Source organism: Natrix helvetica (assembly GCF_964273705.1).
Source record: "Natrix helvetica genome assembly, chromosome: 2".
Taxonomy (NCBI): domain Eukaryota; kingdom Metazoa; phylum Chordata; class Lepidosauria; order Squamata; family Natricidae; genus Natrix; species Natrix helvetica.
In genome coordinates this window covers 253,699,643-253,723,933 of record NC_138552.1, presented here as the reverse complement: position 1 = coordinate 253,723,933, position 24,291 = coordinate 253,699,643, and the positions used below count along the sequence as shown (strand labels likewise).

The following is a 24,291-nucleotide window of genomic DNA, read 5'->3' as shown; positions in this document are numbered from 1 at the left end:
CTAAGGACTAAAAAAAACCCCCACCTGCAGGTAAGTTAAAAAGCAGTGCCAAGTTTCCCAGGCTTGTCCCTTCCAGATGTGTTGGGACTACAACATCCATTATTCAAGATTGGTGAGAATTGTGCTCCCAACACATCTAGAAGGCACAAGCTTAGGGAAGGCTACATTACGGCTTGGTGTTCAGCGGATAAGACTTTTATTACTATAACATGTGTTGGAGATTAGAGATGAGGGCTTGGCAGAACAAAAAAGACACGCTTCAATATTTTGGAGACTTGTCATGCAACCAGCTTGCCAGCTGGATTACTGCATCTTTATTAACCAATTACCATTCCCAAATAAACATGGACATAAACTAACTGACTTCTGTTATGTATTTACTTCTTGCAACAACTATAAATCTGCTGCCTTTTAATTTGCTAACATGCAATGCATGAAAAATGCATCAAGGAAAAGGTACATTTCTCAAATGGAAAGGATGCTTCCCCTTAGGGAAAAACAGCTGATCTCTAGAGATCTGAACCAGTTTCCTTTCGAATTAATTCTACCGTTCCGTATTTACTTGAACAATCTCGGGGAAAAATAAATCACAAATGAAAACTTAAAACTTAACACTTTAGAGAGTTGGGTGTATGTGACTGTCCCAAGCAGCTTCAAATTTAAGTCAAGTGCAAAGAACATGACTCTAAAATAATATCAGTCCTACTTTTTTATATATAACGGTTTCTTTCTTACATCCTGTTTATAAATAAATACTTTAAATGTGCTATATAGCAAGTGTTAAAACATTTTTTTAAAATTAAAGATTCCTGTCTGAGAAGGTCTCTATTGGTCTTTCTCTAAGATAAGCACACTATATTTTGTACATGGGGTTGCTCAAATCTCTTTCTAGCTGGACCATATATTTTATAATAAAGTAACAGTTTAAATGTAGAGCCAATTTTAGAATGTATGAACTGGTCCTAAGGGAACATAAATTACAACTCTGCAAAAGGACATGGAACATTTGTCATAAGCAATGTCAAAGCTAATTTAGCCAACTACAATATGGATAGTTGGGGTTACTTTTAATATTAAAATTGTACTGCATATATGTCAGTTTGATGTAGATACAAAATGACAAAGCAACAACGAAAACATTTGCTGTTAACATGGAACAGATAAGTAAAGAATAATAGAAAACATCAAAGGCTAAAAATAAAAGAAGACTTAAGGAAAAAGAAAACTGGTAATAGTATATAAATTGTAATTATGGTGATGTAGGAAATATTTCCCTTAATGGAAAAATTAAGGAAGATTGACTGTGATTAGTATTTGGATGGGAGACCACCAGGAGTCCACCAGAACTACAGGGTAGACTAAGAAATAAAAAGAATAGTCAAGATGAAGATTAAGCTTCATCAATACTATTATCACCCCTCATGCCCTACACAGATGTCTACAATCTCAATGTTGTTGAAAGTTTACCTGCACTTTTATTTATTGCTGATTCCTATAAGCTACTGGTGCTGCTATTACAAATTATAAGGCCTATCATTACAATAAGAAGATTAGATAGGTTATGATGTTTCAGTCTTATTTTGAATGTTTCAATTAGCACCCTGTTGGCCAATCTAAGAAACAAAATGAGTCATTAGGCTAATCCAGCATGATTGATCTTATCATACACATTACAAGGATTTCAAAGCTCTTGGTAGGTAGGCAACGGGCAAGACTATAACATAAATCAAAGGGGAACTGGGAGGTCACCTAATCAAATATAAAGATTCTCCATACTTGAAAACTGCTTGCTATGTGTATATGTATGTGCATAAGGAGACAAGTAGTTGTTGAATATAGTATGGCAACTGGGAAGTCAGCACAGGGGAGACTAATGGAGAGATGATTACATCTAAATGCGTTTAGCTCATTGCTCTGGTATGTAGCTCCCAGCATAGTCTTGGACCTGTTAGTAATTCTGTTATTGTTTGTTATTGTTAAGACCTGAGCTGGGGTAGATAGTAATTTCTCATATCTTTTGCTCCTAAACATATTTTGGAGGGGGATGGCTATGATGGAAACATTCATAAACACAGGTTTTAAACAGACTATTTTTTGCTTATTATTTAATTATAAGGATTCTGTCAGAAGAAAAGCCATCTTTAATTGCGCTGAAGAGCCATCCGTAGTGGTGCAATGGTTAGAATGCAATATTGCAAGTTAATTCTGTCTATTGCCAGGAGTTTGATTTTGACCGGCTCAAGGTTGACTCAGCCTTCCAAGGTTGGTAAAAGGAGGAGCCAGATTGTTGGGGGCAATATACTGCCTCTGTAAACCATTTGGAGAGGGCTATAAAGCACTATGAAGCAGTATATAAGTCTAAGTGCTATTGCTAAAGTAAGCAAGCAATTATGCAGTCACATTCATAGATATTCTCCCATAATTAACATTGTGCACCTCCATTCTACAGCATGTTTAATAGAACCATTAATCCAGATTTGCACGGTTTTTCGTTGTACTGACAAGTTTGGGAGACCCTATCTGTCTATAAAAGCAGCAGTACTTTAGATGGTTAATTAACCAAGTAACCACACTCATTCCTCCTGTGTATGAATTAACAAATGAAACATTGGCAAATACCACGTCTGTTGAATCTCTTCATCCAGTGGGGCCATGAAAGCTTATTTACCACATCCTTCAGACTACAGTTTGTTAAGCTCTGACGCTCTTCTATAATTTAGTGCTGAAATTTGCTTATTTTGTTAGTTTAAGAGCCAGGGTGGGGAGTAGTTGTTAAATATGGCAATTGGCAAGCCAGCACCATTAATCAGTTCTGTGCCTTGTTTGCAAAAAGTTATTCATGTTTTGGGCATTAAAGTTTAAAGCTGAAATTGCAGCAGTAGGCAATTTTGAGTAGATGTAGCTTGTCCATCTGCAACAGATGTATGACTGTTTACTCAACAATGGAGTATATCGTGGACGTACTGAGTAAGTGGGAAAGTCCCATTTCATTATATCAGATAACACTGTCTGTCTGTCCGTCCGTCCATCCGTCCATCCATCCGAACTAGTTTCATGAGGACTACCAGGGTTGATTTCTATTTTACAAAAAGAAAAGAGTCTAGCATCTGTTCAGTGGTCCAGAATCATCAGGTGGATTATCCACCGACTAAATAGCTGTGATTGCTTGCGACTCTGATCATATCTACGGTTTGGCTTTGGTGCATTGCTCTTTCTAATCTCATGGAATATAGAATTTTTAATATCTCAGCCCTTCAGCCCTTACAAACAGTTCTAACCAAACCTCTCAAAAAAATGTGATCGGCAGAAAAAACTTTGTAAAAACCAGAGAGTTATGGCCTTCTGAGATACCTAGGTATGCTTTGTTCAAATTTGATATATTTCATCCACTTGGATCTCCTTTTCTAAGAAACTGCTAACTTAAGCAACAGGTATGAAAAAGCATTGCAGAAGGAAAGAAGAAGATGATTTGATGCATGTTGCTCTTTCACTCAGGTTTAGACATAAATGTAAATTCTTCATGAACTTGTTTGTATAATTGAAAGATATTCAGTAATGTTTAAACCTGGTGTGATGAGAGAGAACAGCATTATCTGGAGTTTTGAAAGCCAATTAAATATACTTGCTTTGCAACATATTGTCAAATTTAAGCAAGAACAATGGCAAAATCTCTTTCTATTTACAGGACTCATTGTTTAAATACTCTTTATTTCCACCATCAGCAACTGTACTGTAAATGTGATATATTAAGACATAGGGATGATAACTCTTGACATTGTTTTTTACAGCATTCACTATCATGATAATTTTGTTTTTGTTATGCCCATGCAATTTCCCCCTGTACAGACTACAAAACCTTTAAGTCACAACACTTAATGCTGAATTTAAGGAATACACTGGTAAAAAAAAACAACAACACATGGGATAGCCAATGACTTAGGAGCGTCTTTCCCTTAAATTGAGTTGGGACTGGAACTTCCAGGAAAGGAGATTGAGAGATTAGATAGATTTTGGTTCAGATCATTCAGGCTGCTATGCTCTTATTTGTCTGGATTTACGCTGATATATGCCTTTTTGAGTTACCATAGACACACTAAGCTAAAGGAAGGCAGTCTTTTCTGAGCCTCTTTGGAATTTTGAGAAGATGTCATGGTGAGGTTGTTCTCTGCAATACTCATAATATCCTGCAATGCTCTTTATCACTCCTGTTTTTTAATCTTTTGGTTTTTTTACTTGGCCTTTATTCAAACAAAGAACTTGACTGTATCATCGACAATTTCTATTTTCTAAAATATCTGTTTGTCTGTGTGGGAGCCTAGCAAGCATCAAGGAAGGGTCAACTTATCTCTTCACTAAGCTGAAATAAAAGAAATTATCTTTTGAAACAAGCTCTATTCCTGAAGAATTCATGGGTGCAATCATCGTTTTCCTGGCAACGCTATAGAGGAGGCTTGCCACCACCTTCTTCCAGAATGTATTTCTATTTCCCAATCTAGTCTATAACCTTGAGATGTTCTACTAATCTCACATCCAGAAACTACCCAGGTCCAAAGCTTCCAAAACCAGACAAGGCTAGCTAGGTGATGTCAGTCAGTTTCTGCTCAATGGAAATTAGGTCAAAATCTAAGTATCCATGTGGAAGAACAACTCATGAGGAGGGAGACTGGAGCTGCAAATGCTTAGAAGAATTATCCGAAGCCAAGTTATGCTAGTTTTCCCATGGAAGAAGCAGGGGAGCATGGGAGGTAGCAAAGAAGTGTTAGGGCCGACATCATTTTCGGGTGCGTTTCAAGGTATTGATTACCATCTTTAAAGCGCTCCATGGCACAGGACCCAGTTACCTGCGGGATCGCATCCTCCCGCACACATCCCTACGACCAATCCGCTCTCACAGGGAGGGACTACTACTGGTGCCGTCCACTAGGCAGTGCCAGCGGGCGACGCCTAGGGGTAGGACCTTCTCTGTGATGGGCCCAACCCTCTGGAATGACCTCCCCCCGACATTAGAACTACCACTGACTTCCGTTCCTTCCGTCAAAAATTAAAGACTCACCTGTTTCGATTAGCTGGCCTGGCACATTCTTAGTTTTTACCTCCCGGTGGATATATTTTAATGGGTAATTTTGGGTAATATTTTAACTCCTGGGTTATTAGAGTTTTTAATGTACTATATTTATTATTCTATATACAGTCTTGCAACCTCCTCCACCTACGTATTTAATTATTTAACTGTTTTATGTATGTATTTTATAACGCATTTTAGTGACTGTACACCGCCCCGAGTCCCTTTCGGGAGAGGGGGCGGTCTATAAATACGAATAATAAAATAAATAAGCTTGGCTGCTCCAATAACATGGTGGATAACTGCCCCACAAAAAAATTCCAGAGGGGTTTATTTGGTTATTGTAGACTTGGAATAATTTATATCATTTGAAAGTACATTATAAATAATTAAAACAAATAAACAGTACCTCTTATTAGATCATACATTTAAAAAACCCAGAAGAAACAATGACATTCAGGCCTGATTTTCTTGCTATTGATAGTGTACTATTGCTAGCAATAAGGGTTCAAAGAGCACTTTTCTCCTCAATACACTAAATTCTCCTCTTTATCTTTTTGACTCTTCTCTGATGATTTTGACTGGGAGGCCCAGCCATACTAGGATTTCCAGGTCATTCCCCTTGTTAGATTGGGTATTGAGAAGGCTGAGACAGGCTTGTGGTAACAGCTCTTTATTAACAGTAGAACAATCTGTACAATCCAGCAATTGCTTGGTCTGACAGCAGCCCTTTTATAGGGAACCAATAGGATTCAATCTCTGTTCCCGCCTGAACAGAGGACCTTGGTGGAAACCATAACAGATAGCGTGAATATCTAATACCCCTCCCCTCTTAGTGGGGATGTTTCTATTGGTCACGTAATCACGTAGGTAGGCGGGTTTTTGTTTAGTCCTACCAGACCTGCGCAGTTCATTTGGAACTGGTTCTTTGGGCAGGTCGGATGGGCCTGTCTACTCTCCAGCTCCGATCAGTGGAACCTCCTGGAACTTTTCCCAGGCCACGGCTGGAGCTTCTAGGATTTGCTCGTTTGGAGCTCGCTGTGGGCCTGCAACAAAATCAGATAAGTCGCCCGGTACCCTCGGATTTGAGCTGGCTGTAGAAGGAGTGAGTGTTTGCTCCTTTTGGGTAGGGCTTTGGCTGATTTGTTCAGGAGTTTCGTCTGGTGTTCTAAGATTGGAGTGGGAGAGGCGACCACGGAGTTGATCAACATGCCTCCTCCAATTTCTACCATCCAGATGGATCCTAGCCCAGGGAGTCTTGGGGTCCTCCCACTTCCTAGGGTTTGCCACAGGGGGAGGTGGTGGGGACTGCTGCAGTCCTGACACTTAGCCACCCAATGCGCAATGTCCTGATCCAGGCCAGGCCACCAAACGTAACTCTGGCCTAGGGCCTTCATCCTGACTATTCCAGGGTGCCCCTCGTGCAAACAATGGAGGATAGGTTCTCGAAGTTGAGGAGGAACTACCACTCTATGGCCCCACAGTAGGCACCCTCCTTGAACTGACAGTTCATGCTGCCTGTGCTTGTACGGCAGGAACTGCGAGTGAAACTGTTCCTGCGGCAACCCCTCCTCACCCAATCCAGAACCTGAACCAGAGTAGCATCCCTAGCTGAATGAATGGCAACATCTGTGGCTGTTAAGGGGACCGTGAGGTCCTTTACCAGCAGAAACATGGGTTCAGGATCTGGGTCAGCCCCCTTCACGGGCAAGGAGCAACGGCTGAGGGCATCTGCATGTCCTACCTGTTTTCCTGGGCCGATGGATCAGCTTATAATTGTAAGCAGCGAGAAATACGGTCCAACGGGACACGTGTGATGATAAAATAGAGGGAGTTTGTCTATCACCTGCCAATAAACCCAATAAAGGCTTATGGTCTGTCACCAACTCAAAGAAGTGTCCATAGAGGTAGTTGTGGAATCGTTTAGTCCCAGTTACCGCTGCTAACGCCTCTTTGTCTAATTGACTGTAATTTATTTCTGGAGCGAATAGAGTCCTCGAAAAATAAGCCAGAGGCGCCTCAGACCCATTGGGAAACTTGTGGCTCAGGACGGCACCTACCCCAAAAGGAGATGCGTCACAAGTCAGCATCAGGGGAAGGTGTTCGCTATACTGCACAAGGACAGTTGGATGTCAAAAGCTCCTTCACAGCCACAAAAGCAGCTGCTTCCCTGTGACCCCACTTCCAAGTAGCCTTACTATCTAGGAGGTGATGCAAAGTCTCCGCTACAGAAGCCTTATGGGGCAAAAAAACACAGTAGAAATTTAAGAGTTCCAGAAAGGCTTGCAATTGGACCTTATTGGTAGGTACAGGAGCCTTATTAATGGCTGCTATCTTAGAAGTGGTGGTATGGATGCCCTTGGCATCAATCAGATACCCCAAGAACTCAACCTCGGGTACCCCGATCTGACACATAGAGGGCTTAAGCTTTAACCCCATCTCCTGGAACTTTGACAAAACTGCACACACCCTTGCGATGAGCTCAGTGCTGTCCCTGGCGGAAATGAGCACATTGTCGAAGTACGGGACGACTCCCAAGATGCCATGGAGCAATTGCTCCATGAGGCTTTAGAATATACCCGGGGCTACACTCACACCAAACTGGAGCCGCTAGCATTTAAAAGCTCCCCTGTGGGTGACGATAGTCTGCACTTCAGCAGCAGCATCATCCAGAGGGAGCTGCTAATACGCCTGAGCAAGGTCCAGTTTGGTAAAAATGGAGCCCCACCCCAACGTATGAAGTAGTTCCTGTACTACAGGGACAGGGTAGGGGTTCGATTGGAGACCCTTGTTTATCGTACATTTAAAATCACCACACAATCTGATGGAGGCATCAGATTTCAAGGGAATTACAATGGGGGTCTCCCATTTTGAATAATCCATGGGCTCTAAAATGCCCTGGGCAATTAACTTGTCCAACTCAGCGTCCACCTTCGGACGCAGAGCCAAGGGAACCCACCTAGGCTTGATACAGATGGGAGCGATCTGAGGGTCCAAATTAAAGCCTCAAATCGGTCACACTGCACACGAATTGTTCAAGTAGGGAATCATCTAGATTAGAAAAGTCGCAGTGCAATGCCGCAGCCCTGAGGCCAGCCATATACTGGTTCACAGACTTCCCCTCTTTCTGCAGCCTTTGTCAGAATGCATAGCGCCTAGCTATGCACGATGGAGCAGGGGTGTAATGGTTTTGCAGTCTTGCCAGCAGGGTCTCCCATGATAGAGATTGGACAGGTTGTGGCGCGGCCAAAGCCCTGGATGTTCCAAACATTTCACGCCCACAAGCATTCAGAAATTGGGCAACTCACTAGGCAAGTCAGTCGGATTGTTTGCCTCAAGGAAACACTTGAAATGCTCAATGTAAGCCTCCCAGGACTCTGAGCCTGGCGCAAATGGTGTGAAGTTGTTTGAATTAGCCATCCTGAAAAGGATGCGTTCTGAGGAGATTGCCTCAGCGATTAGCCGAATATCCTTGTGTAAAAAAAATGCATTTTTATGTGACCTAGGTCTTCCTATGCCTCAGCCGATCCCATCCTTGTTGCCAAATGTTAAGTTTGATGGGTGGCAATGATGGAGGCGAAACAGTGACTCAAATAACAAGGCTTTATTACACACAGCTAATGCAACAGCAACTCCAGAACCAACAAGCATAGAACAGTTCCCGCTTGACAGCTATTTATAAGCAATCTGTCTGCGGGACAGCCAATCACTGCTCAGTAACTCTCCCACTCTCACCGTGCACCTTGACCAATAGGCGCGACTCGAAGACATGGTTACGTCTCCGAGGCTAGGACATAACAGTGACAAAGATGCTGTGGAAGATAATCTGTCCTGCAGTGTACTTTTTAAGCAAAATCAAACATCATCCCTTCTCTATATTTCGTTAGATGACCCATCATATCAATTGAAGAGAAGGGTGTACAAGGATGCTCTGGTTGTAAGAAAATGGCTGCCAAAATGGCTGCCAAACTAGTTTAGCCTAGTTAGTGGGAAATAGTTTTGAATTTCCCTGTCTTCATTTGGCCTTTGATGAATATGGTGGGCAATATAAGGATAAAGATGCAACCCTGTGGGAGGCACCTGTCATTGCCAATCTAAAAGCACCTGTTCAGGATCCAGTTGTTGCCTAATTTATCCATCATCTCTGCTGTCTGCAATCTAGTCTCTCTAACTCCATCTGTGGCGCTACAAAAGCATAACTAGTTGAAAACTTCCATCTGGAAAATCAGACTGCTGAGACAGCAACATTGTACTTCAGGCCATAATTACACCAAGCTAACATTTAAGGCCAATGTTATTTCAATACATAGAAGAGGAAACATATGAAAATGAATGTTGTCATTTTTTAAATCACGCCTGTCATTCGTAATTTAAGTATATTTCAACTTCATAGGACAGATGGAAACATTCTATATATCTAAGTTAATATTCTATGCTCAGTTGGTGAAATACACAGCTGTAAAATATGTTGTCCCTTTCCCAGGGATTTTGTTTTGTTGGTAAATCCCTTAGTATAAATAAAGCTCTGGCATGTATATTATCTTTATCTTCTACTAAAAATAAAAATGATCTCCAGAAAGATAACTTGTACAATAAAAACAATCATCCTACAGAAAAAAGAAAGTATATGATATCCAACCTATCTAGCCTAGGTTTATCCACTTATAAGAAATAGCTTTAGGATTTTGGGCAGAGAAGTCTTTCCACTATTGTCCTTGGAGGAGTTTTTCAAACAGATTACACTAAAGATTTATGGCTTACAAAACAGTTGTTGAAACTGACCTAAGGTTCTTCTGCACCTAATATCCTCTTATCATCTAGATTTGCAACCTTATTAACTTTAAGGTATGTGGACTTGATTTAATTAAAGCCATTAATTAAAGTAAACTGCTGGTAAGATGGTAGAAGACAGGAGCTGCTTGATTGTCTCATTAGTGGTCTCATTAGTAGAGTGATTTTTGCAGCACTCACCTGAACTGGACTACCTGGTTTTTGGATTGGCCCTTGGGATTTGGTTTCTTCAACTATGAGCAGTTTTGTGTATTCTGATATAATGCATGTTATTCTTTTGCGGCATGAGCTGCCAGGGTTACCAGTTTGCTTCCAGGTCTAATTCAAAGTACTGATGTTGACCTTTAAGGCCTATACAGCATGGGATTTGAGGGACCATCTCTTCCCTATTTCATCTGCCCATCCCACCAGATCTAATAGAACAGGCATGTTATGGATTCAGTTATCTAGGCAGCTATCTTTTTTGCTGTGGAACTTATATTGGAAAGGCATACATCTCTCTCTATAGAAGGCTTCACACCTGACAATGCAAACTGTAACTGAGCAAAAGCCATGAGGTCAAAGAAACTGCCTGCAGAGCTCAGAGATAGGATTATTGCAAGGTACAGATCTGGGCAAGGCTATAATAAAAATTTCTGCTGCACTTAGAACACAGTAGCCTCTATAATTCTCAAATGGAAGAAGTTTGGCACAAGCAGGACTCTTCCAAGAACTGGTCATCCAGTCAAACTGGCAATCGGTGAGAAGGGCCTTAGTAAGAGAAGTGACTAAGAATCTGATAGTCACTCTGACTGAGCTCCAGAGTTCCTGTGTAGAGATGGGACAGAGTTTTAGAAGGACAACTATCACTGCAGCTCTCCATCAATCTGGGCTTTATGGCAAAGTGGTGAGATTGAAGCTTCTCCTCAGTGCAAAACACATGAAAGCCTGCTTGGAGTTTGCAAAAAAGCACCTAAAGGACTCTCAGATTGTGAAGATCCTCTAGTCTGGTGAAACCAAGATTGAACCGTTTGCCCTCAATTCTAAATGTTAAGTCTGGTGGAAACCAGGCACAGCTCATCACTACCCAATATCATCCCAATAGTGAACCATGATGCTAGCAGCATCATACTGTGGGGGAGTTTTTCAGCAGCAGGGACTGGGAGACTGGTCAGAGTTCAGGGAAAGCTGAATGGAACAAAGTAAGTGCTCGGTACCACAGACTGGGCACTTTCCAACATGATAATGATCCTAAGCCAAGACAACAAGGTGGCTTAGGGAGAACTGTGAATGTCCCAGAGTAGGCCAGCCAGAACCCTGACTTGAATTCTATTGAACACCTCTGGAAGGACCTGAAAATGGCTGTCCACCAACAGTTGCCATCCAATCTGACTGAGCTTGAGAGGATTTGCAAGGAAGAGTGGCAGAAAATTCCCCAATCCAGGTATGCAAAGCTTGTCACATTATACCCAAAAAGACTTGAGGCTGTAATTCCTGCCAAAGGCGTTTCAATAAAGTAGTGAGCAAAGGATTACTTATGCCAATGTGATATTTCAGTTTTTTTTCTTTTTAATGAATGTACAGACCTTTCTAAAGTTCTGTTTTTACTTTGTCGTTATGGAGTAGTGAGTGTAGATTAATGAGGAAAAAAAGAATTTCAACAATTGTAGAATCAGGCTGCAGCATAATAAAACTGATAAAAGTGAAGGGGGTCTGAATCTTTTCTGAATGCACTATAGATGCATAGCGTGTGTCTATGAGCTACTATCAATCAGTGGAATGGCTTTCCTTCAGAGGTTGTGGGTGCTCCATCCCCGGAGGCTTTTAAAAAAGGATTGGGGATTCATTTGACTGAAATGGTACATGGTCTCCTGCTTGACCAGGGGGTTGGACTAGAAGACCTCAAAGATCCCTTCCAACTCTGATGATGGGATGGTGGTGGTGGTGATATCTATCTATCACAAAATGCATGAATTCCTATAGTCCTATGAACTTAATTTATTATCTCTTCTGACTTAGAGACTGAAAGGCCTGCTCCTAAAAGTAGTGAACTTTAGCAATCAACCATGTCAGGCTGATCCAGCCAGCAATCAGCTGAAGCTGGTGTGGGAAAAAACAACTGACAGGAGCCCCAATTTTGAAAGGCCATCCTGCCAAATGCTGAACAAGGGTGTTCTGCTTGGCATCTCTGGAAGCAGAGATGCACATACCTTTAGTTAAGCTAAACCTTCTTATTGTGGTGAAACTGTGCCTGTTTGCATTCTGAACCTTGGCTCTTCAACCCTAGCCCAGCGAAAGAACCTCCCTATCAAATGGACTTTTGGATTGTTATGGACTATGTCTACTGGTCGTTTGTTTTGACTTTGGGCTGAACACTTTCGAACAAGCACTTGCTGTCCTATAAATATTACTAGAATATGTGTGGATTTGCACCTTTTGGCTCTTGGCCTGCCTTATCTATAATTGCTTACTACTTGCTCCTAAAATATTTGCAAATCAATTTGGTGTATGTGTTCAGCCTTAAGCAGTATATCTACAATGGAATCCAAAGACATCAATTCATAGTTTTTGACATAAACACTTCCATTCATAATTAAAGCTTGACTTCCCCAAGTATATTCATCAAATCTACCCCATAAGATCACATAATATTCAGATGCAAAACACCCTTCCTGTTTTTCTCTTTCTTGCACTTAAATCATTATTGTAATTGATGAACTAACCAAGTGTGATTTCAGAGGGAACTTGGGATTTTCCCCAAAGCTATGATGCACTGTTCAGAAGAAGTCTTGTTGAAGCTTAGAATTAGCATGTGCCAATATACCAAAAATATGACCGAGGTTCACTTCTAACTCAAGCATGCTCATGCTATTCCAAATAAGAATGATAGTTACATTGCAACCTGCATCACACTTGCAACAGTGGATGGCATACAACAATTCAATAAAACAACAGATAAAAAGCAATCATTATAAAAATATTAAAAAGTCATTATTAAAACAAGAATGACATTTAAAATATACAGAGAGAGAGCAAGAATAACACCTCCAATGAAACTATCTAAGAATGTCTCCAGTTCCTTGTGATCCGCAGGCCTGATGACATAACTAAGTCTTGAGGGACTTCCTAAACAATAGCAGGGATGGAATTAGCCTGACTTGGGGAATGACAGAATGCTCATAAGGAGGTAAAATAGCACCTGCCTTCTGAGACACAATAAATTGAGATCCTTGGCTGATGGAATCCATAGCTTTCTGCCAGATCTAATTGGCTAGGCTGATTTAATCGAGGAGAGACAATCCCTCATATAACTTGATCCCATGCCAGGAAAGCCTTCAAAGGTCAAAAACAGCACTTTGAGTTGGAGCAGAAGCAGACTGACAGACAATGCAGCTCACAAAGCAGAGGTGTAACATATGCTGTCTTAGGGCCCACACCATTGCATCTTTTATCTTCACTGCATCCTTCACCACTGCATCCAGAAACTCTTCAAGGGCAGCCCCCTGTGCATTACAGGAGTACAATCTAGAGGTGATTGGGGTATGAGAGACTGTTACTCATTTCTCTTCAAACTGGAAGTATATGCAGTATAGAGAATGCTTGACAGTATGTAGCAAGAAACCTTGCTATAGGATTTCAGCTTCCTTTTACTTTTGGATCCTATCTCTTTTGGCACCCTTTTCTCCCTTTCTATTAAGCAGATTGCTATCACTAAAATGAGGTCAGTTCATCTCTGTCTCAATTAAAACCGAAGTTTATGGATTGTAGCTAACAATGACCGGAATCAAATGTCGTGCTGGTTGTTTTGTTTGAACATGTTGTGTGATTTCAGACACCATCATGGTTTATGGCTTACTGTAACTGGTGAACACAAACAGCTGTAGTTTATTGAACAAATTCTGATTAAAACAGATGCAATTCAGTGCAATTAAGTGAACCAGCTAATGTTTGCGCTGCCAATCAAGGTAATTATATTATGGGGACAGTCCTAAGTCTCATGATAGCAAATTCCAGTTTCAGATACTTGCGTGATATGAAAAGACTCCTGATATCTTCGTTGTGCATTGGTGTGGGAGTTAACGGAGTCCCATGACCTCTTTAATATTGTTACTACCATTGTTATATTCAGATTAGGGTCTTTCCTTCATGAGTACTGTATGAATGTGGCCAGGCAATTTAGAAAATGGAGAAACCACTACAAGGACTGAGTCAAAATGAGACAGCTTTCTATCTTTCTACAAAGTAACTCCCACATGATTTGGGTTCAAAAGCTGTGGGTGTGCTGGCTTGCCAGTCTCTTGGCACAAGCTCTTCGTTTTTCTGTTGCCTTTCAAAAGCAGGGAACGTGCTTTGCCAGGGAGAACTAAAAGGATTTTATAAGACAATTCTGAAGAAAAAAACAACTCTCTGGAGAGCTGCTGGTGGTAAGAATAGATAGAACTGGACCAGATAAGCCAAAGGTCCATTTTAAGATGAGCTTTTATTGTGCAATTGCCCTGTTTTCAGGCTGTACTCTGTTTCCCTATGATTTCTTCTAATCTTTTACCCTATTACAGGAAATGTACTGAGGAGAGAGAAATGGGAAAGCTGCACAAGATACAAAGCAATCTTACTACAAAGCAACTTGCCCTCACACAGAATTTGCACCTACAATTTAGAACCTCACAAATAACAGCAAAATCAAATTTTAAATAATTAAAATAGAGGCATGAGCTGAGCTGCTTACCTAAATATTGAGCATACTAAGTGGAGATCGCATCGGCTTTGTGGTTCCACATTCTGTCATGAGTTCGACATTCTGGATTTTTTTGGGGTGAAATATTCTAGTCACATCTTCCCACATTTAAATTGAAACTCAGCATCTCACTTTTTCGTATGTATTTTGACAGTAATCTCTACTTTCCCCATACTATTGCTTTCATCCCAGACACAACTGTAATGTACATAAAACATAGCCCAAAATACAAACAAGTGATATGATTCTAACTGGCTATTTTAAAAGATGAATGATAATTCTCTGAGGTCTTGGTCACATAGTGCCATTCATCTCAAGAGCAAATATGTACCAGTATCATTTCATGCAGCAGTTGGGGAGATGCCGGAGACATGTAAACAAAGTTCTACCTAAAAGTGCACTTTAAGAGCTAGACTTTGCATATTATCTCAATAATAGTATATTTCAAATCAGAGCCTGAGGATGTACAGACATATGAAGAGAAAAATCAACAGACAAAAGGGAGTTCTAAACTCGGTACTGATTGTACCTTACAAAATACAGGTTTGTTTGCCTTTACTTGATAAGGTCACTTCCTGTTTTGAAGCTTGAGTGGGCTGGGAGCTTTTAAAATAATCTGGGGAACATTTTAGGTGAAAATCAGTAATGCAAGAAGAATAACATAACTTTGTGCTTCCAACCAAAGCATCCCCTATCCTCATTCGTTTGGCCAACCAATGATGCGTAATTTATGTACCAGACTGCCATCCAAAGCAAGGTTAGATATCTTTATACAGATGGATTTAATTTCAGTAGCTTAAGCCTTGTTAAGAATGCCAGAAATTGGATATAAAAAAATGAGTCTTTCTGTCTTTACGAAGGAACTGTACGTGTCACTTGCCTATTTAAACATGGTCAGACACCAAAATATCTTGGCTTGTCTGGTATTTAATAACCTAAACAGCAGGTACGATGGTGTTTACCACTCCATGAGTCTTCCAAACATTGTTGTCAGACTCATCCACTTGGTAAATTACAAGTTGTACATTTTAATTATGCAAAGTCATTTCAGAAAGTGCAGCCCCAAGACAGATGGATTATTGCTGTTCAATTGCTTCCAAGTTTTTTGATCTCAAAGAAGATGATCTCCTGAGGATTGTCTGTCAGTAATTGCTTTTTTGAGTTCCTAAAACTTATGCCTGTGTCATCAGGGATAGTAACTATCTTGTCTGCTCTTGGCCTCTTTTATGATTGCTTTCAAATTTTATGGGGTTTCTCCAGAGTCTTACTTCTGCATTGTATAGGCAAAATATGTAAGGTTTACTTTTCTTATTAGAGCTTTCAGTGTATAGTCTGGTTTACTTTAACTAGTAGTGAATATTTTATTTTACTTGCAGAGTAAGGAATTCTCAACATTTTTCTCCAGTACCAAAGTCAATGCAATCACAAAATTGAAAAGGACCGTAAAGGATCTACTACAGCATCTCTGATAAATAATGATCTAATCTCAATTTGATCACCACTCTAGTGAAGGAGAACTCAAAATTTCATATCAGATCCCAATATATATATCGTAGACTCACTGGGAAGTGCAAAGCCTCTTTACTAATACAATCCATGGAGAGGATAATGTCTTGTGTACAATCATTGAATGTATAAAGTACCATTCATTGCTGCATCTGCCAGCTTAGCTGAATATGGAATTAATCATTTGAGAGCTCTTCCCTATCATTCAGGAGGGCAAGATATAGAATAATAGATTTAAGTTGCAGAAAGGCAGCTTCTATGTGAATGATATCAAAAACATTCATAAGAATATTTTTATAATACAGTCAAAAAGAAATGGCCTTCCTTTTACTTGAAATGTTCAAATAGGAATAGAGTTGTCATCTGTTAGGGATATTTTAATTTGAATTCTTGTATAGAGCAGGGACTTGAACCCAATGACCCTTAATTCCTATGACTTCTTCTACAGAATTAAATCATTACAATCTTTTAAAATGTATTTGAACTGGGACAGAATGCTCAGAACCATGTGCAGCTCATTGGCTGCCTTTTTAAAATTTCTAATAATTGATGTGTCTTTTCCTCCTAGGGATCTAGATAAATCCCAATAAAATAAAAAATATGCAAAATACAACCAAACATTATTGTTTAAATAAAACAAAATAAAATCCATCATGACCAACCGCACTCAACATGTAGTCCTCAATGGAACTGCATCTACATGGAGGGAAGTATGTAGTGGAGTACCCCAAGGCTCTGTTTTAGGCCCACTACTCTTCAACATCTTCATCAACGATTTGGATGAGGGAATAAATGGGAAACTCATCAAATTTGCAGATGACACAAGCTGGCAGGAATAGCCAACACTCCAGAAGACAGGCTTAAGATACAGAAGTTGACAAACTTGAACATTGGGCACTATCTAATAAAATGAAATTTAATTGTGAAAAGAGTAAGGTTCTACATTTAGGCAAGAAAAATGAAATGCACAAGTACAGTATAGGTGGTACCTTGCTCAATAGTAGTAACTGTGAGAGGGTTCTTGGAGTCCTAGTGGACAACCATTTAAATATGATCCAGCAGTGTGCAGCAGCTGCCAAAAAAGCCAACACAGTTCTAGGCTACATGAACAGATAGAATCAAGGTCACGTGAAGTGTTAATACCACTTTATAATGCCTTGGTAAGGCCACACTTGGAATATTGCATTCAGTTTTGGTCGCCACGATGTAGAAAAGATGTGGAGACTGTAGAAAGAGTGCAGAGAAGAGCAACAAAGATGATTAGGGGACTGGAGGCTAAAACATATGAAGAACAGTTGCAGGAACTGGGTATGTCTAGTTTAATGAAAAGAAGGACTAGGGGAGACATGATAGCAGTGTTCTAATATCTCAGGGGTTGCCACAAAGAAGAGGGAGTCAAACTATTCTCCAAGGCACTTGAGGGTAGAACAAGAAGCAATGGGTGGAAACTAATCAAGGAGAGAAGCAACTTAGAACTGAGGAGAAATTTCCTGACAGAACAATTAATCAGTGGAACAGCTTGCCTCCAGAAGTTGTGAATGCCCCAACACTGGAAGTCTTTAAGAAGATGTTGGATAGCCATTTGTCTGAAACGGTATAGGGTTTCCTGCCTAGGCAGGGGGTTGAACTAGAAGACCTCCAAGGTCCCTTCCAATTCTGCTATTGTATTGTATGTGACAACTCCCCCTCTTCACTAATTAGTTCCTGGGTCACCTGCATTCCAAATGGTTGTACTATCTACTTTAAATGCTTGTTGGAGATGCAGTCTTAAGTGCTTTCCAAAAGGAAAAGGACAAGAAAAGAGAGACATTTTCAGCTTGCGGAAAGAGGGGGAGAGAAACTCTTGCACAGTCAAGAAGCTATCACCATAAAGGCCTCCTTCCTGATTCCCTCCAGCTCAACTAATGGGAGGGAGATTCTCACCCTGCTCTCTTGGTTTGCATGAATGGACAAAGGAATCTACAAACAGATGGTCCTGAAGGTAACAAAGGCTCAAGCCATAAAGGGATTTGCAAGTGACAACTGACACCTTGAATTGTACCCAGAACCCTAACTTAGCCAGTACAGCTCCCTCAAGATTACTCTATATCATCACCCATCAGTAGACAGCTGCATTTTGGACCAGGTGTAATTTCCAAACTGCCTTCAAAGATTGCCTCTAATGAAACAAATTACAAGATTGTTGTAACTCTAAGCATGAATTATTGTTGCCAGAACTTTTTTTTTTGAAACAGAAGTGAATGAAGTTTTGGTTGGATCACTATTTGAATTCCTACAAGACTGGTTCCATGCACTTAAGTCACCACCTAAACCAGTGTTTCTCAAACTTGGCGACTTTAAGTCCTGTGGACTTCAACTCCCAGAATTCCCCAGCCAGCTATGCTGGCTGGGGGATTCTGGGAGTTGAAGTCCACAGGACTTAAAGTCGCCAAGTTTGAGAAACACTGACCTAAACAAACAGAAACAAGTCTCCTGATTTTTGCTACACTAGTAAAAAACATGAGCCAAATTTTGTTGCAATAGGGAAACCTAGCTGAACACAATTTTTTTCTGTTCCTCAGACGAGTTCTGAACCATGGGGATGAGTATTAAAAGGAAATGCATTCCTCAGCCTGGTGGATTTATATAATATATGCATCAAAAAGGTAATGCATTTCATCAGATAATCACTGAGGAAGTGGGAGTTGCGTTTGGGCATATCTATGGCACTATTGAAATACAGTTCCTAGCGATTCCTTCCAACTTTATTATTCAGTATATTATGGGACACCAACTGCTAATATGTTGTGTGGTATAAGGCCTTCATGTTAAATTGTACTGCAATAAATTTTACACTGCCTGCCCTGAAAACCTACCAACTATGCTTTATTAAGCGAGCTTAGGAGTAAACATGTTATAAAAGTCTATGTAAAAGCGGAGTGAGAAATGAGCAATACCTTAAGGCAAGGGTCTCCAACTTGGCAAATTTAAGCCTTCTGGACTTCAATCCCCAGAATTCTGCAGCTGAAGTTCACAAGGCGTAAAGTGGCCAAATTTGGAGAGCCCGGCCATAAGGAATTACTAACTTCTCAGCATGTAAATAAAAATATATTTGTAAAAAATTCTGCTAATGCAATTGTTCATCTCTAGTTTCCCCCCACCCCTACCCAAATTAACTTTCACTTGGCAATGTACCTGCTACAGAATATGTACTACGAGCTATATTCCAGGACACTTTTAAAAAAATTAGGAAGTGCACGCTCAGAAATTGTTCGTAGGGTTTTGCCTTGAAATAAAGGAAGGTGTTTTCAGATTGTGCAAGGAACAAGAAATACATTTTGCAATAGTGATGCTATTTTTCAAGTTGGAAACAATTCACATGAACATGAATTAATTGTGCATTATCTCCTTAAAAATAACTACACTTGTTCTTTACCATTAACTAATAGAGACTATGTTAAATGAAGCATATGTGCTTCTAGCAAATTATTACAGACACCGTTTCAGGGTATGTTGCAAATCTTTTACATTTTTTTAAATACTTAATGCTTACTTAAGAAAACAGTACTCAACAAAATTGGCTTGACTGGCCAAACCCTCTTAGACTTTGGGAAGACTTTAAGACCTGGCTGTCCCTTCAGATTTTGCGGCTATTAGAAAAGCTCACCTGTAAGGTATAATAGATGTTGGCATGGAGCCTGTGGTATTGTTGTATTATCTTTGTTCTTGTTGATTTTGTTTTATTCTGTTTTTATTGTTGTATGCTACCTGGAGTCACTATTTTATGAGTTGGGCTGCCATGTAAATTATTTAAATAAATGCTATAAAATCTAAATGTAAAAAAAACATAGCCCAGAACAGAAAATAAAAATAATCCGAGAGTAAAGCAACACATATACAACATTTGAAAGTATAAGAAAATATATCTTCAATATCAAGGGAAGATTTACATTCTAAACATCCATATTTAATATTTGTGTCCCAAATGATACATGGCTGGAAGTAATATCTTAGAAACAGTTTCCCCAGCACATAATTACTGTAAATATAGAGAGCAAATATGAATAAAACAGAATTTAACTGAAAAGTTCTTCAGGATTCTTTTCTGTTGTTAATTTTCAAGCATTGCGGTTTTCTGTATTTTAAATATCACTAATCCAAAGAAAGATATATTTTTTCAATATTTGCCATAATAAACTCAGCAACCAACCATAAACCACTTTACAAGACTCCAGGAAATGATTATTAAACCCACAGTAGCATTAATTGCCAAAGGCTATTGGGTAATTTTCCACTTTACTCAAAAACATCCTCAAACACATTCAGCTGAAATGAGTAAGATATGCCCGACAGTAACTGGAGGACCACAATCAACTTGCTGTTCCAGTCAACACACTGCTAGAAATGCATGAAGCAATATCTGAAACACTCGCGGGAAAAAAACTAATCTTTGCAGAGTCCAGCAATTCTGTTTTGCACATTTCTAATGATATTTATTCTGTGCACGTTGCAAGAGCAGGTAGAGCTCTTTCTCACCTTTGTATGTCCCTGCAGAGAATTCCTTTTCCATCTGGGTACATTTACAGACGTTTTGTTGTCCTGTGTTGTATTGCCTTAATCTAAATGGGAAGAGGGGAAACATTAATTAATAGATCACCATACTTCTACAACTCTTCCAAAAGTTTTACAATATAGATTAAAATCACCCAAAACAACAGTACTATAATCACAGCAATTAAAATCCACAATAGTGTAACATCTTGCTTTGTGTCCTTCCTCCAGCAATATAAATAAATGAAAGTTCTGTGAAGCAACATGGCCTTCGTTACTGCCTAACCCTCAGGAAATAGGCCAACAAATATACCTGGATGACATCATAGAGGTTAATACCATAATAGAAAAGCACTGGCCCTTAGATCCCACTGAACTCTACAGGGGAAACTTCCGACCTCCCTGCCTGGGAAGTTCAGACTGCATGAATACATTTTAATGGCTCTCTCACCCAAAACCTGGGTTCCTTCATTCAAACCAACTATAGCTTTGAGATGATTTTCACTCCTGTGTTTAGCACTTTGCAAAGTGTTTTTCAGAGGTTACAAAAGCTTGACCGGGGCTTACACCGCCCCGAGTCCCTTTTGGGAGAGGGGGCGGTCTAGAAGTGCGAAGAAATAAATAAATAAATAATAAATTGAGTTATTGTCACCAGGATAGTAGTTATTTTCATCTGAGTAATCTTTTTTTCCCCTTCTCCATTCTTCAAAGGAGATTAGTACTTTCAAATTGCCAGATAGATGTCAGGCCTCAGAGATAAACAGACAGGACATATGACCAGGTGAGCCAATTCTATTTTATTCTAAGGCTGCATTACAGAATCTTGCAAGTCTGAAAATACAAATCTCCTCCCATTACTTTTAACAGCCTGATAAATTAGAGCGGGTCCTTCCTAAATTTCTTTCTCTGACTGATAAGCTCTTGCAAGCTCCTCCCTCTCATGTCTGATTGTTCCCTAGGAAGAATCTCTTCCACTCATCCCTCAAAATCATTCCCATATACCAGTGATGGCTAACCTTTTTATTCTCGTTTGCAGAAAGCATGTGCACGTGCCTACACCCATAATACAATGTGTGCATGACACCCCCCTGTGCACCCCGCACCCCTGTGCATGCAAACCCCCATGCTCCCCCGTGTATGCGTGCATGCCCCCCCCCGTGCCCTCCTTTTGGCCTAGCAGGCCTCCCTCCAGCCTCCTGGGACAAAAATGGAGTGTGGAGGGATCCGCACCACCTATGCTCCCTCTTTCACCTGTGCATGTGTGTGCAACCTCCCCGTCTCCTGCACATGCGCACATGACCCTCACCCCCCGTGCATGTCTCCCACAAAGACCGAAAATTAGCTGGCCAGCGGGAGGTGTGTCTGCATGTCCATTGGAGCTGAGCTGGATGATGGCTTGCATGCCCACAGAGAGGGCTCCATGTGCCACCCGTGGCATGCGTGTCATAGGTTCGCCATCACGGCCATATACCATTACAGAGGTCTCCAAAGTGGACAATATTGACTCCCAGGATTGTGATTATTATTAGTATTGTTAATAGTAGAAGTTAAAGTATTATTTATTGAACTATATATTTTATATAATCAATGTTTGGCGTTGATGAAGAATCCAAAAATTCATAAAGGAGTCAATGAGCGGAACATTTTAGGGATCTCTGCTACAGTTTAATGTTACTAAAGGGCCAAAATCAGGTTACTTCTAAAGGAAACCCATCATGGAATGTTTCACATAAGGTCATCCTATCTGATACTGACAACTATCAAACAATAGTAGTTTTCTCTCTATTAACAGGGTTCTATGATGGAAGTTCTCTATCCTACCATTATATACTATTCCATTAGTAGTAGAAGAAATTTGCAAAGATTACTACCTAAATGGAATATCTCTACAGTATTTAGGACAATTTTCTGCACAATGGCTTTAAACAGCTTGTCTCCTTTTCCAATGCTGACAGAAAATGAATCCAGCTTAAGAAAAAGCTATCAGGAGATGATGTTTTGGCAATGACACTGTCACTGATACACATAATGGTTACTATGGCTTCTGATTGGTAGATTTCCTGTTTCTTTACTTTCTCCACTCCTGCTGAAAATAAGCTTTCCTTTTGGTGGCAGATCTTTCAAAACATGCAATTTTTATTGGGTGAGTAAACAATATCCAGTAATTATAGAACCACACAATTGGAATTGACCTATCACAGCTATCATACAATTAGAACTGACCCATTCAAGACTTCTAAAGGGATTGTTTCAATGCAAAATCAGTTGTTTTGAACTCAAAGCCTTGTCTTGAATGCTAAATGAAGTGTTTTAAAACATTTTGCACACTAATAACTGAATATAGTCAAGTCTTTGTTTTGGTCATCAACCTGCAAAGTTTAACTGAAGATAGATTTACTATTGTTCTTAAAAATGAGAAATAAATACAAAGATAACTTTTGTTAGTCAAAAGATTTCCTGGGAAGATTTGATTATTTGATAGAAATAGAAACACTACAGACATAATTGCGTTACAAGTAAAAACTAGAGCTGCATCTTGCAAATTGTGGGCATAATTTAACGTAGTTTCAAAGCTGTGAAGCTTTGTAGTGGCTTTTGAATATCTTCAGTGGAACTGCAATGTCTGCTCATACAAAGGATAACAGATATCATTCTATTTTCAGAATTCCTTAGAAGAAATTATGTCTAGATTTGTTTATTTAAATTTGTTATACTTGCACACTCCGACAGACTTTTAGACTTATAAAATCCAAATGCAATAAAAACAGTAAAAAGCAAACAACATAGACAAAATGAGGTTGCCTGCTATTAGCTTAGATCCAAATGTCCGTTATTCCAATATCCCATTCCCATCAGTAGTCAGAGATGCTTTTACACACACACACACACACACAGAGAGAGAGAGAGACAGAGACAGAGAGATGGAGAGAGAGACAGAGACAGAGAATCATAGTTGAAAGACACTCTTTAGACCCTTGAGTCCAATCTACTGTACCAGATAAAAAAAATAAAATTAAGACATCCCTGATAGATGTCTATCCAGCCTTCCTTGAATGCTATGAATATAAGGGAACTCAGCACTTGCTTAAATAAGTAATAATAATAATAATAAATTTGAATTTATTAGCCGCTCCCTTTCCAGGCAGGACTCGGGGCGGCGTACACTAAGACATATATAAACATACATATATACAAAGACATACATGCACGGAGGAGGTAATAGATTAAAACATTTAGACAAATTAAAACCATTAACATACCCCGTTTAATAAAAACCCAATATACAATAAAAATTTAAAATTTAAAAAAGACAGTCAGGAGGAATATGAAAAAATTACGGTTGAGCCAGGCCGGATAATTGAAAGAGGTGGGTCTTCAACTGTACACGGAAGGAGCGGAGATCGGAAATAATCCTGATGTCACGGGGGAGGTCATTCCACAGGGCTGGGCCCATCACAGAGAAGGCTCTGCTCCTGGATGTCGCCCCCCGACACTGTTTGGCAGACGGCACCCGGAGAAGTCCCTCTCTGTGTGAGCGAATTGGTCGTAGGGATGTGTGGGGCAGGATGCGATCCTGCAAGTAGTTCCAATATCAAATTTCTCTTATAATAGGAAAGTTTTTTCTCCTGACATTCAGCTGGAATCTGCCTTCTTATAACTTAAGGTCATTATTTTGTATTCACCAGGT

The 24,291-nt window shown here is 39.9% G+C and overlaps 1 long non-coding RNA gene across 1 annotated transcript in view; it reads right to left on the bottom strand.

Moving 5' to 3' along the window:
• LOC309385673 overlaps nt 1-24,291 on the bottom strand; it is a 213,540-nt gene that overhangs the window by 115,005 nt on the left and 74,244 nt on the right. The window contains exon 3 of the long non-coding RNA XR_014174272.1: nt 20,589-20,671. This is a non-coding gene — a long non-coding RNA (uncharacterized lncRNA). The remainder of the gene's footprint in view (nt 1-20,588; nt 20,672-24,291) is intronic.